The sequence below is a fragment of the Eleginops maclovinus genome, chromosome 9, assembly GCF_036324505.1.
Source record: "Eleginops maclovinus isolate JMC-PN-2008 ecotype Puerto Natales chromosome 9, JC_Emac_rtc_rv5, whole genome shotgun sequence".
In the NCBI taxonomy this organism is placed as follows: Eukaryota; Metazoa; Chordata; class Actinopteri; order Perciformes; family Eleginopidae; genus Eleginops; species Eleginops maclovinus.
Window position 1 is genome coordinate 2,745,747 of NC_086357.1, and position 13,533 is coordinate 2,759,279.

Here is a 13,533-nt window from a genome sequence, read left to right on the forward strand (position 1 = left end):
CAGAGTGAGGGCTTTATTACTGCGGCCCAGACAGGGGGTGACATCCCTCCTAATTGGGGACATCAGAGTTCCTGCTGCTGTGTCTTATCCTCAGTTCAGATAGCTCCTTTTTTTATTTTAATTTATTCACTTTCCCTTCTCCCCCTTCTTTCTCCTTCTCTCTCGCTCCTTATCACTGGGATCTGCTCTCATTAGCAGTCGGCTGCCCCCCCCCCCCAACCCCCCTCGTTTGCATTTCAAGTGTCGGCGCTGTGCAGAAGCAGGGAGGAGAGAGAGGAAGAGGCGAGAGCAGGATTTGATGCTTCATCACGGCGCCGCATCCCGACATCTGGGGCCGTCTTTTTTTCCCATGAGCACCAGTGTGTCATTAACAGGATTAATCTGGGCCCTAATTTCCTAATGATCGCTGTTTTAATGTATGTGAACGAGTGCAGTCTCTTGACTCATTACCGCCAATTTGCCTGAGACACACATAATCAGACTCTATAACAACCCACCAACATTTATTTTTGCTAATATGATTTCCCCCCCCCCCACTGTGGATAGAGCAAACACAGTTTAGTTGTGGCTGAGTGGATTTCCAATCAGTGCTTGGAATACGTAGCACTGAATGAGGAAAAGCTCATTTATGTGAGGCGGTGTGGCCTACTCTTACTGTATTTAACCGGCACAGGTTATTTAACCCTCCTGTCGCGTTCGGGTCAAATCAGACTAAAGACTACTTTCCCTAATCATGGATATTGTGTTTTACATTTGATTGCTTCCATGAGATCTTCCACAGTAAGCATCTATACATATACAATTGCTTGATCACCACTTTCATTTAATTTTGAGTTGTTTAGTCTATGTTCATCCATCAGATAGTACCCACCCAAATTGACAAAAATTAGATTTTGGAATACATTTCAGTGTCTGTTCTTTGTATACTGCAGTTATTCATGTCAACCACACAATAAAGAACTGAACGCTGTCTAATGCCGAACGCATTTATGTGATATTCGGTGACATAATACACTTAATTAAAGTCACTATTTCAGTTATTTCAGTATGTGAGACATTATTTACAGTTTAAATGTGTGTTAAATAAAAGGTGGTGATGATTCATGTTTTTTTTTGTGTTAATGTAAGAGCAGTTAAAACAGACCGGGTAAATTTGACCGGGAACACCAAAGAAAGGGGGGAGAAACGAAAACGACAGGAGGGTTAATCTGACGTAACCACTGCTAAAAATATGATTTGGCCCCCTGCATTAAAGTTTTAGTGTCAACAAACCTCTCACTAGTAGGAAGTAGGAGTTTGAACACACACTTTACAATGTGGTGGCAAACCAGTAAGCCCGTTTAAACATTAACATCAAGTGCAGCGTCGGCTGGGGAAATGGTCGGGGGTTTTGTGGCTAGTGGTCCCATAAACATAGCGATGTATTCAAGCCCCGGGGCGGCCGCAGGGCAGACCTGTGAAACCTGGCCATGGTGTCTTGGTTTAAGGGAAAAGTCTCAAGGATCTTCACCCAGGAGGATCCTCTGTGGCTTCTGTGACAGTTGACCTTTAACCCAGCCAGCCTCGCGGCGGTGGAAAAAGAAGCGGTTCAAGTCGCATCTTTGCAGGTCAGCGGCCCCCGTGTGATTTTATAAAGCTGGGCCCCGACAGTGAGGATGAAACAATCTGTAATATTAATGTTTGACGTGTGTCTCCAGCTTTTATAGAGTAGCTACTAGTAAATTAACATACAGGAAAAGCAAAGTAATGATATTATTCACCTTCATAGCTATAGGCTTAGCGCAAATAATGGTAAACACGTTTAGAACTTTTCATGGCAGATTCAGTTTCTTCTTTGTCACGTTTGGGACATAAGTCTTGGTTCTTTGTTTGCCATGTTACATTTGCAGTGGTGGAAAGTAAGAAAGTACATTGACTCAATATAGTATTGTACTTAAGTCCCTTTTTGACAGCTCCGATACATTTCAGAGGCTATCTCGTATTTTTCACTCTCTTACAGTATTCTCACGCGTTTCTTTTCTGCACATAGAAACACATGATGTACTGATAAGGAACAATGCAGCACTGTGCTACTAATCTACAAAGTACATACATTTAAATGTGGTCCACACTGACAAAGCACAATATTAAATGCTCTTACATGTTTTTACAACCGTTTACTTTTTGGTACTTGAAGTACATTGAGCTAATAATACTTCTGCACTTTATATTATTCTGAAATGGGCTATTGTGCAGAATGAGTTCTTTTGGTACCTCAAGAACATTTTGAGACCATAGTATTTTTAATTAAGTAAAGGATCTGAGTAACAACACTGATAGTTATGTACTGGTCTTTATTCTGTTACCATATGAACAATGGTGAAAGTGAAATGTAGAAATTAAGCAACAAATAGTGTTATCAGCACATACACATTCAAAAGTACTTCATATTCAGAATTCTCCTTTTTAGCATATCATGCTATATATGTTATATTATTTCATTTTAATTAATGATTTTAAAATAATATGCTGATTTTGAGGTGGGTATATTTTCATACTGTTGGGCTATGTCATTTATAATAATGCATAATGTTTTATAAGCAAATCTTACTTTTTTGAATGTAAAATCTTAAACTGCAACTGTTTGAACTATAGCTGTGAGATAAATCCATTTGAATTAAAGTGCCCCTGAAATGGAGTTGGGCAAAAATAGTAAATAGCATGAACATAAAACAGACTAAAAGTAATTAATAAACTCGAACCATAGCATATTTCAACACTAATCCTCAGGCTGCTCCTGCACATGAAGAGTTACACAGAGCGGTACGATGCAAACATCAATCAATAATCAGTCGGGTCATTCAATATGAATGTGGACGCACAGCTGCCATGTGAAAACCTTTAAGTGGATTTAAATCAGAAACTAAATAATCCCTTATACATTTCTTAATATTCAACTTGAGAGGTGGCCTAGTAGTGATATTTAACTACACACCCTGGAGTATACCACACACTCATATTCCCATAATAACAGTAACAACTCTATTACACAGTATTGGAACAGCATGTGTGCAAATGTGAGGTGCCAACACAGGAAGCTAAATCTCACAGCTGCCGGGACCCCAATATTTGAAAACTTGTGTGAAAGGCATTTAAACATAACCGATATCTGATTTAATCTGTGACGAAATATTAATTAAAGTCCTTTAAATGCCAGCCTGCTAATTGGTTTGCACCTGCATGCGAGGAGCAGAATTCATGATTAATATTACCCCCGACTCACCCCTCTATCCCTGGTAAAAACTCCCGGTACAAGTAGAGGAGTGCAGGGTAAATATTGAATCTGGGACTAAACTCGTGCGGCACACGGCGGAGCAGGGGAGAGGGATGTGTGAGAGTTGAGAAGCTGTCCTAATTAAGAAGCTGTAATCAGGCTTGGAGCTAGAGGGTAACTCCCTGGGTGTCATTTGTGATATTAAACCGCGCTGTCCTCTTCCTTCTGTTTGTTGTGCCTCACTGGCTGGAGCTAATCCCTTTTAATATAGCCGCAAATATGCAAATGGCCGTTTCAATATACCAAACCTCGCATCGCTATCCTCTTTTAATTCAACAAAAGTTAAGAGCAGGACCTTGTCAGTCAAACTCCCTTTCCCCTCATAACAATACTAATGTTTTCCCATTACGCACCGTCCAACTAATTAAAGGGGAGTTCCTGTGGAGAAGGATTTGTGGCTCCCGGGAGGATGGAAGACCTCTCACTTCTCAGGGCTGGCCCTCGGGCGCATCTCAAATTTGTTTGCTTACACTCTTCAAATCCTCATGAAATAATGCAAAACTGGAAATGCACATAACAAACGTCTGGAGTCCGGTGTGGACCAGCTCCCCCGGCAGAGGCAATACTCCGGCAGTGTTGGAATGAAAAGCTCAGCATCAGTCTGTGAATGGATGGCGCAGTTTGTGAGCGGGGTTCGAAAGGCCAAGTACCCCACAATGAGATAGCAGCATTTATATCCATGCGACACAACGCATAAATAATGGATGAATCTGTAGATCTCTAGCACCCTGTGCATCTACATGTCACAAGTGACTCAATGATGATACCATAAAGCAGAGCTAAAGTGGTTTAAGGTCTATTCTGTGGAAGTCTCAGGATAAAGAGGGCTAAGAGAACCGGGGGACATACTTCCTCTAGAATTCCCCCGCTGCCTGTGGGGAATACTGGAGGAAGAAAAACTCTGCTCTCAGCTGCTTAACCTCCCGACTAAAAGCACCGAGAACACAGTTACTGCAGCTGATGGTGGGAGTCTCACGGGCCGGGCGCTGCTCCATTCCAGACTCATTTCAGTAATGAAGTGGCAATGTATGAAGGTGATTTAATCTCATAAGAAAGAGGGCCTATTAGGCTTTTAGGGACTTTTCCCTTTCCTGTGTTGTGTTCTATAGGTTTTTGTGCATGTAAATGGTCTGCAAAAGCTAAAATCCCTGTGTGTTTCTCCCCCCCATTATAGGGCCCCTTTAAAGGATAATGTCCATGTTTTTAAACCTGGAAGTGTTGGTTTCTGAGTAACTAATGAAACATCATTTTTTCATTCATATTACGTGAGAACACACTGTAATGTAATTCTGGATGGTCAGAGATGGTCCACTAGTGTCTTTTTTGCCTTTGACAGATTGTAACCATACGTGTGTGATTACATTATTAAAATGACCCTACAGAGAATTAAAAACCTCTCCCTTTACCTTTTTGCCTTACCCGATCTGCTCTTCACTATGTCTTGCTAAGGACAACTCTAAACGAAGTATTGTTCTGAGGGTTTAACCTCATCCAAACTGGCAAAATCAGCTAAATATTTAGCCATGGCGTTCAAAATCTTTAAGCTAACACTAAACTACACTTTCTGTACTCACACACATCAACCTCAACATCTGTTTTCTTTTCCCTGGCTCATCTTTCCACTGTTGCTTTCTGGAAACAAGCCACCTCTCTCAAGATTTCAGAAAGAGATTTTTCCTTAAAGTGACTTGTTTGGACACAAAAACAGACACGTAGAGCTCTTCTAGTGGCTACATTGAAATTCCAGAATTGTCTGAAGGTTTATATTGTCGCCCGATCTGTGGAACAAAACTTGACCAATTTCAAAAGCTGTTGTCCCCATTTGTCATGGGAAGTTTACCTTTATCTTCCTGAAGAATGGGAAAGTAGTTCAGTCGCAGGTACAGCTTCATGTAAGAAGAAGCTGGGTTATCTGTTGTGTACGGTGGCCAAGAGGGGTCAATTGCATTCTTCAATAGCACACATACAGAAAAAATGTATTAGCATTAAGAACAGATCTACACCCCTCAAAGCAAAGTATTATAAAAAAACTGCATGGGAATAAAACATTGAACATTTTACAAATACATGGGGAGAAGTGCAAAGACTATCCATAAAGGGGATTTACATTTACATTTAAATTGAAAAGTGGTTTCAACACATAATCTAATTCAAAGAAAGACTGTTATGGAATATATAATAAAACATTCAGATATAACTGCAGTGTAGCTAACTGACCCAAATAGCTTAAGGTTGCTAAAACCTTATTTAGAATGAAAAGGTAAGATGATTGACATATCTGCAGTTGTGGACAAAGCATTCATTTTCTTTTCTGAAGCATTCTCATAACTAATAACGGTTTGTGGTATTTATATTCACCTTTTTTCCGTCTTAGCTACACCTCAAAGGGCTTTTTTATATACATGTACAGTACAATTACAGCATTTAACCATCAACCTTCTGATGGGTAAACCACAACCACTTTACCTCACCACTGTATTAAAATTACTCCATTGATTCATTATCTGCTGATTATTTTCTAAGTTAGAAACCATTGATTGATGGTGAGATGTCAATAATAATGACACAGTTCCCAGATACCTTGTTGTGCTTGTGTTGTGCAACCAACAGTCCATACCTCATTATTTAAAGAAACAATGACAGTTGTCAAACTGGAGCCATGACATGTTTTTGCCCCAAAAAATAACTAATGATCTTTATAGTTGCTAATAGATTTTCTGTCAGCAGACTAATTGATTGATTGACTAATCGCTGCAGCTGTTTTTGTTTCTACTGTTTGGTAGGTTCATTTATAATACAACATCAATATTTATAGTCCCTTAATGTGTATGTAAAATCTAAATTAGTAACTTAAGTTGTCGGATACAGTAAATGCAGTACAAATAGAGATATGAGGTTGAGTTTGAGAAAGTACCACGAATATAGACTACAGTAAAGTACTGTTCCCCCACTGCATATCTTATCTGAAGCTTGATAAAGGCTGTTTAATACTAACACATTAACACACTTCAATGAGTAAATAACATTTGATTAATGAGTAAATAACATCAGTTGGGTTAGCATAATTGCATCTCTCATACTTTTGGATTTTATCAACACTTATTCTGACACAACCTAACATATTGGTGACCTCTACGGAAGGTTAATCTGATAATGGGGTAATTACTGTGTCAATCCGAGTCTTTGTTGAATTACTTGTAAGCAGCATTGCACAGCTGTAACGCCTGTCTGTGTTCACAGTTAGCTTCAATCACTGAGAGATGCTAATAGGCAGCATGCCTGGCTCCACAGCAGCCTGGAGGTGTTACCTCTAACACACAGCAGTGCTGGGCGGTATGACCTGTGGTTAATAGTAGTCAGATGTTCCCCTATAGGTGCAAATGAGGTGAAAATGAGGATGGGGTGGAAACGGCTGAGACCAACATCACTGTATGTTTGTGTGACGTTAGCTTCTCTAAACACATTCAGGTTCAGTACAGATAACTATGAAAGAACATGATGAAAATAACATTTTATATGAAGCCCATGTGTCAAAAGGTTTATCAACATAAACTCATTCTCTGTTTTTACCTCATTATACTTAGGCATGTGTAAATATTTCTTTCTACCAATTATCATTATAATAATGACTTATACTTTATATAGTGCTTATAATGCATTGTAAGCACGGTAATAATGCATTTTACTATGATCGTAAGTTACAATGAGTGGGTGAATTAAGTCAAATGTAATGTAATTATTTGTTTTAGATGACTGGTAGTATGTAATACAACTACGGAAATGACAAATAAGTCATTGTATAATGCTGTATGGTGTTCCTATTCTTCTATAAGCATTACGAATATGTTTGAGCAGTTCTATTTATAAATTATATGGAGCTACAAGCAGATTAGAATGCATTTTTAGTATGTTTATAATGCATTATAGACATGGGCCACATGGAACGTGTTGCCAATACACTCTCACAGCTCTACAGAGTGCATTTTAACTTGCTGGGTAAACTCAGACACCCTTGTGCCCCTTCAAATAGCTGTGGAAAAAAAAGCTCCTTCAGTGGCTGTTCAATTATTGATTGACAGTAAAAAGCTTGTGGGTTCATTAAGATCATAGATGTGCTGGGGGGTAATGCTCTAAAAACTGGGGTAACTGCACAGCACTTAGTCACAGATGGCCCGGTAACAGTGCTGGATAGCTGGGAGGAAGCGGCGCAGACAGGAGCCGGGTATCACGCTGGAGCCGGTATTGGTGTACCATTAAACACAGAGGCAGACTGTTCTTGCTAAGGATCTGTGTATCTGCTCGAGGGGAGCTCAAAGCAACAGCCGCAGACAGCCTCCTCAAGGACGCCGCGTCACCCTCTCCTCTCGTTAGGAGGGGCCTTCTCGCGATGCTGGGCGAGAATCGACTCTGTCTCATAAGATAAGTCAAAGATAAGATAAGATATACTTTATTGATCCCAATTTGTTTTTTCTTTTCATTACAGCAGCATGTTAAAACAAAGGTATTTCACATCATTTGAATAGAAAATATAAATATACAGAACAGATGAAGTGAACATTACGCTTGTCCAGCCTATCAAACTCCCAAAATGTAGACATTGAATATAATATACACTTTACAACCTTCATTTGAGTTTGAAGGGTAATTATGGTTCAATTTAAATCCTCAAGGGACCAATTATCAGAGGAAATGAATATCCATATGGGCAATGGAACTCTAGCATCAGCCTACCATAACAACATCATAACCACATCATGACCCAGCCACGTTCTGAACAGTGAATATGAATTATTGCCATCTAATTGGAGGTTCAGGGTCCCACAATTGAATCAAGTTAGACTGAAGCACTCCTTTATGCCCCAGTCAATCATAAAAATGACAAACATTACACATAATCCAGGTCAAACGTACGGTAGAGGGTCTTCGGTAAGTTGTTTTCTTCAGTGATTGTAATGTTATGTTGAATGATCCTTGTATCATGAGATAATATGTGTCCTTGTTTGATGTTACAAATGGAGCTGCTGATGCAAGAAAAATGTGACAAATGAAGTATTATCACATGGTATGCTTAGCTGAAGAGTACCAGAGTGTAGGAATACTCTGTCACAGTAAAAGTATTCTAAATGTTCCTCCAGTGAAAGTAGAAAGTACTCTCATCTAAATGTTCTTAAAGTAGCGACAGTAAAAGTAGTCATTGTTTGATTGGTCCATTTCAGAATAATATCTCTGATATGTTTTATAATTATTGATCATTAAAGTGTTTTCAGAGCTGGTAAAGGTGCAGCTAGTTTGAATGGCTTTGTATACTGCAGGGTAGCTGCTGGATTTACTGCAGGTGAACTAAAGTCTGATTTAAGGGCTGATTATATTTACCATCATTAATGCACATCTGTAAAGTACACCGAAAAAAAAAAAACTTGATTTGAATTAAATGTATTATGTCAACCAATTTCACATTACTGCTTTAGGTTAGCCGAAAGCAGTAATATTAAGTTGAACCTAATATTTTTTTAATTTAAACTCAGATGTATTACTTTTTAACTAGCAGTTGTTTAAAATCTGTTGACATAACACATTTAATTCAACTCAACGTTTCAGTTTGTTCAGTGTATTAACAAAATGTAGTGGAATAAAAGTACACAATTTACCTTTGATTTGCAGTGAGGTAGAAATAAGTACCATCACATGGAAATACTCAAGTGAAGTACTAATATTTCAGCATTTTACTTAAGTAGAGAACTGACTTAAGTTCAATCAGGAGGGACTTCATCTTTTGTGTAAAGAACATTTATTGACACATGCTCCATATGATAGAAATGTTAATAGTCTTTGGTGATTAGACCCCGATCCTGGTATCGTATATCTAAAGAGGGAAATGCAGCTGTGAGCATATGGAAAAATCAGGATTTGATGAGGAGATGGGCACTGGATGTGATCAATGGAGGTGGATGGGGTGAAATCACAGCTGACTGCAGGAGAGAGGAGAATGGTTTTAAAGCTTGACTGCAGCACAATGATTGGCTGCTGGAGATTGAGGTGAAATGTAATTGGTTAAAGAGAACGCCCATGATGAGCTGATCGTTTGCAGCTGCGGAGTGAATGAATACCCAGTCTTCCTGAAAGAACTTGCTCTGAGCTTCATTACATGTATTTAGTAACTTTACACCACTGACGATGCTGCGCGCGAAATAAGTCTGTAAAAGGAAATCAATATCGATATGGGCAATGGAATGAATCTCTGAGGTTGCAGAATGTGCCAACACACTTCTACAGCGAATAGCACCACTGAATGACATTATCTGACAATCTCCGTCTGACAATGTACTGTACCTCCACACTCAATTTATTGTGGGGGTTTATAATCTGGGGAGTGAGGGGGAAGGCTGTGGCACGGTGAAGCCAGGTAATGGGTCTCTGAATGGGAGCAAGCGGAATACGAAACAAGACTTCATTAAAAAAACCTGCTATCTAGGTCACATGAACTAACTGCATAAAGATCACTGAATTATTAACTATAATTGGGACACCTAGATGAAAAAGATTGGATCAAATGAGGGAACCTTTATAAAAAGGATTCTGTTTACAGCACAATATAGTAAGCCAGAAATACATATCTTAATTTGGATCTGGTGACACTACGCTTATAAATAGCATAATGGTTGTTGTTTCCTGACTGCCAGGCAATAATCAGAATGTTAATATATAAGATTTTCTAGCTGTACCTTGTGTTCATAATTAAGTCAGAGGGAGGGCTTCTCTATCCCCCACCCCCTCGAGGTAGGCCAGGTTAAATTGAGTTGAAAATGAGATTTTAGCATCCCCTGCAATAATAGCAGGGAGCTGAACTTGGGTATGATCTCTGTTAATAGAGTGAGAGCACAGGAGAATTTGGTGTTACACTGTGAATAGAGGCAGAACAGGTGGAAACCAGGATCCTTTTCATGAACAGGCATGAAGTCAATTAGACAGCAGAGAGGGAGTGTGAAGAGAGGAGGGTGGAACATGTGCTTAAGTAGGAATCCGGAGCCTTGTTCTGGTCACGTGACATGGACGGTAAAGCCGACTGCAGAAAAATCCAATTCTGATCTGAATTGTTTATTATTCATTAAAGAGCGCACTGTGAAGAAGTATAAAAAACAGTTTTGTTGTTTTCTTCCGAATTAGACTTCAAGTCAACATGCCAATAATACCATGGTTGATGCTGATGTGCTGAGTGACAGCTTCATGAAATATAATGATTGATTTAGGTCCATTTTCAGCAGAGGAAAAAGAAACATGTTACTCAATGTGTGGTCACAGAAAGTTTGGAATAACAGCAGAGATTAATGGAAAAGAGGAATGCATGGATGTGGGTACACTGCAAACAATAAGGATCAATTCATTTATGTTGTTTTGGTATTATGGGATCCAACACTTACTGTCCCCGTCTAGTGATCAGCTGTGTATTTTGTCAATTGATCATTTGGCCTAAAAATGAAATAGTGAAGTCTCCATTACAGTATTCCAGCCAGGGTTACACCTGTAGCTGTCTTGTTTTGTCTGACCAACAGTCAAAAACCCAATTCCATTCAATAAACCATAACATAAGGACTAGCAACAACAGCAACTATAATTTCAGATTAGTAAGAATGTCCCGATTGTCGTAAAAAAAAAGGTCAATGCCAATAGACTAATTGATTAAATGTTTTATCATTGAATGTATATTGGGATTGATTGACAATAAGACATATTGATCATCACAATACTTCCATCCATTATCTATATTACACACTATTAACCAATATTTTGCAGAAACATCATCTTTTATTCATGAGGATTATGATCGTTCATAGTATCAAAACAAGTTGAGTCCTACACCAGGTACTGTAGAGTCGAACTTGAGTCAAGATGTCATTTATGTCTTGGTTTCCTTTTGATGCTCATCCCACTCACACACATTACAGATTACAGCTCATTTCAGTTAATGCAGATAGTAGATTACCAAAAAGAAAAAAGTTGAAACAAAGGGTTAAACTTGAACCATAATCTTATCCAACTAGAAAAAGAGGATTATATATTTTATTTATTTAATATATTTCTCGGAATAAGGCTCAGCAATAAATGTAATTGTGCATCCTTACACTGTCAAAGATCATTGGCTACCATTGCCGACAGTTCCACTATGTATATCAGTATGAAATGAATCAGTGATCTAACACTATGATCCTCTGATGCACAACACGGTCGCTACAGGGGGTTAGGGAGCGTCTTTCAATTAAACCCTATTATCTTTAACATTCCAAAAATATGCAATTAAGCTAATTGGTAAGATGACTCTGTGATCTGTGGTGGAGGAAGACGAGGGGCAGGCCTCATCAGTCCCCTCTCAGCCCAACGCAGCGGACTTTCATTGTAATCTGCTTCAGTAGGCGCACTCTGGCCCTCCCCATTAGGACTATCCCCAGTGGAGAGCCTCTCCCTGCATTACACTGTAACAGGCTTGTTAATAATACATTAATGAAGAGCTGCTCCTCCAGATTAGGTGGTGGCCCCTTGATAATGGGGAGCTGGAGGAGGGCCAGGCAATCACCTCACTGTTGTAATCTAACCTTTGGTTAAATAAGCTTTTGTAGAGAAAGCATGAGAGAGAAGGGTGGGGGGGTAGGGGGTGGGGGGGGGGGGGGGGGTTGACAGAGAACACTCAACCAACAAAATGTAAATGACTCTTTTGTCTCAGACATGGGCAGCGGTGGAAGAAGCACTCTGTGATTTGTCACTTAAGTATAAGTAGCAATACTACAAAGTAAAAAGTCCTGCATTCAACTTACTTATTTAGGTAAAAGTACAGGACTATCAACGTCAAAATATACTTAAAGTACCAGTGTATACTGCTGCTGGATATCTTAGCTTAAAAATATCAAAGTTTATTTAATCATTTATTCAGATTTTGTAATAATCTAAAAGCTGTCAAATGAATGTAGCGGAGAAAAAAGTATATATTGTCTTCTAATATGTAGTGGAGTATAAAACAGCATAGACTGAGAATACTCACGTAAAGAGGGTACTTGAGTCATTTATTGTAACTATCCACCACACTTAAAAACCTGCAACAGTGACTTTAATTACATGTATTACATCAACAGATTTCACATGACTGCATTAGTTTAGTTAAAAGTAATAATATTACGTTTAAATAAAAAAAAGATTAGGTTCAACTTAATATTATTACTTTCAATTAACCTAATACAGTTAAGTGAAATCTGTTGACATAATACATTTAATTACAGCCAACCTTTGAGTGTACTGGGGGAAATATGCAGGAAGCGGAACTAAAGCCTGATGTCGTGTGTGGGTTAGGTGGAAACTCAATTACCAGGTGCTTTGGGAGATGGCAGGTGACTGTTGCTCTCTGCCTGCTGAAATGCAGCACTGTCAGCACGTTGTGTGGCAGCCATCCGTCCTCGTGTGTCAAATTTCCCCCTGTTCCCGGTGAGTGACGGTCGAGATGTACTGCTCTGGATTCCTGCTCGCAAAATGTATCCTGATGCTAGCAATCCACAAACAATAAATAAAAAAGACTTTGGCTTAAATATTTTAAATACCCTGCGAATGCTATTCCCCTCCCCGGATGTCTCTGCGCGCTGTTTTGGCATCACCCCCCCCCCCCGTCGCTTAATAGAAAACTTGATAGAAATATCAGAAGGAGATTTTAATCACAGGGGTGTTGTGCATGCTTACTTATCCGAACCACAAAGGAAGAAAGACTTTCCTGCCGACGCTGTCACCCCTCGCGTACAGCCGCCTCTGTCAGGGAGAAATGTGCCTAAAGACACGTCTCCCGTTCAGGCTATGTAACACTTGCCAAACTGCAGCAAACTTAACAGCAGCCAAGAACAAACGGAATGAGGAAGAGGGAGGAAAATAAGATTGAATGAAATGTTTCCTAAAGTCAAATACAGTATGTTAAAGGAGAGCCTTGAGAGAAAACATTCGGGGGGAGAAGGTAAACACCACCATTATGTTTCTAACAGAGACAGAGCACGGGGATTAGGCTACCTCTTCCTCCTAACACACTCTTTGTTTTGTTGTTTTCTTTACAGTGTTTTGAAGGGGAAAAATGTAAACATTCAGTTTTTAATTTGTACTTCTGAGGATATTATATAGCCATTAGTTTGAAAGATTAAACCAATGTAACATGTCTCTACTCCATCACCTCCAAGCGGAAAATGCTGGAAAAGCGG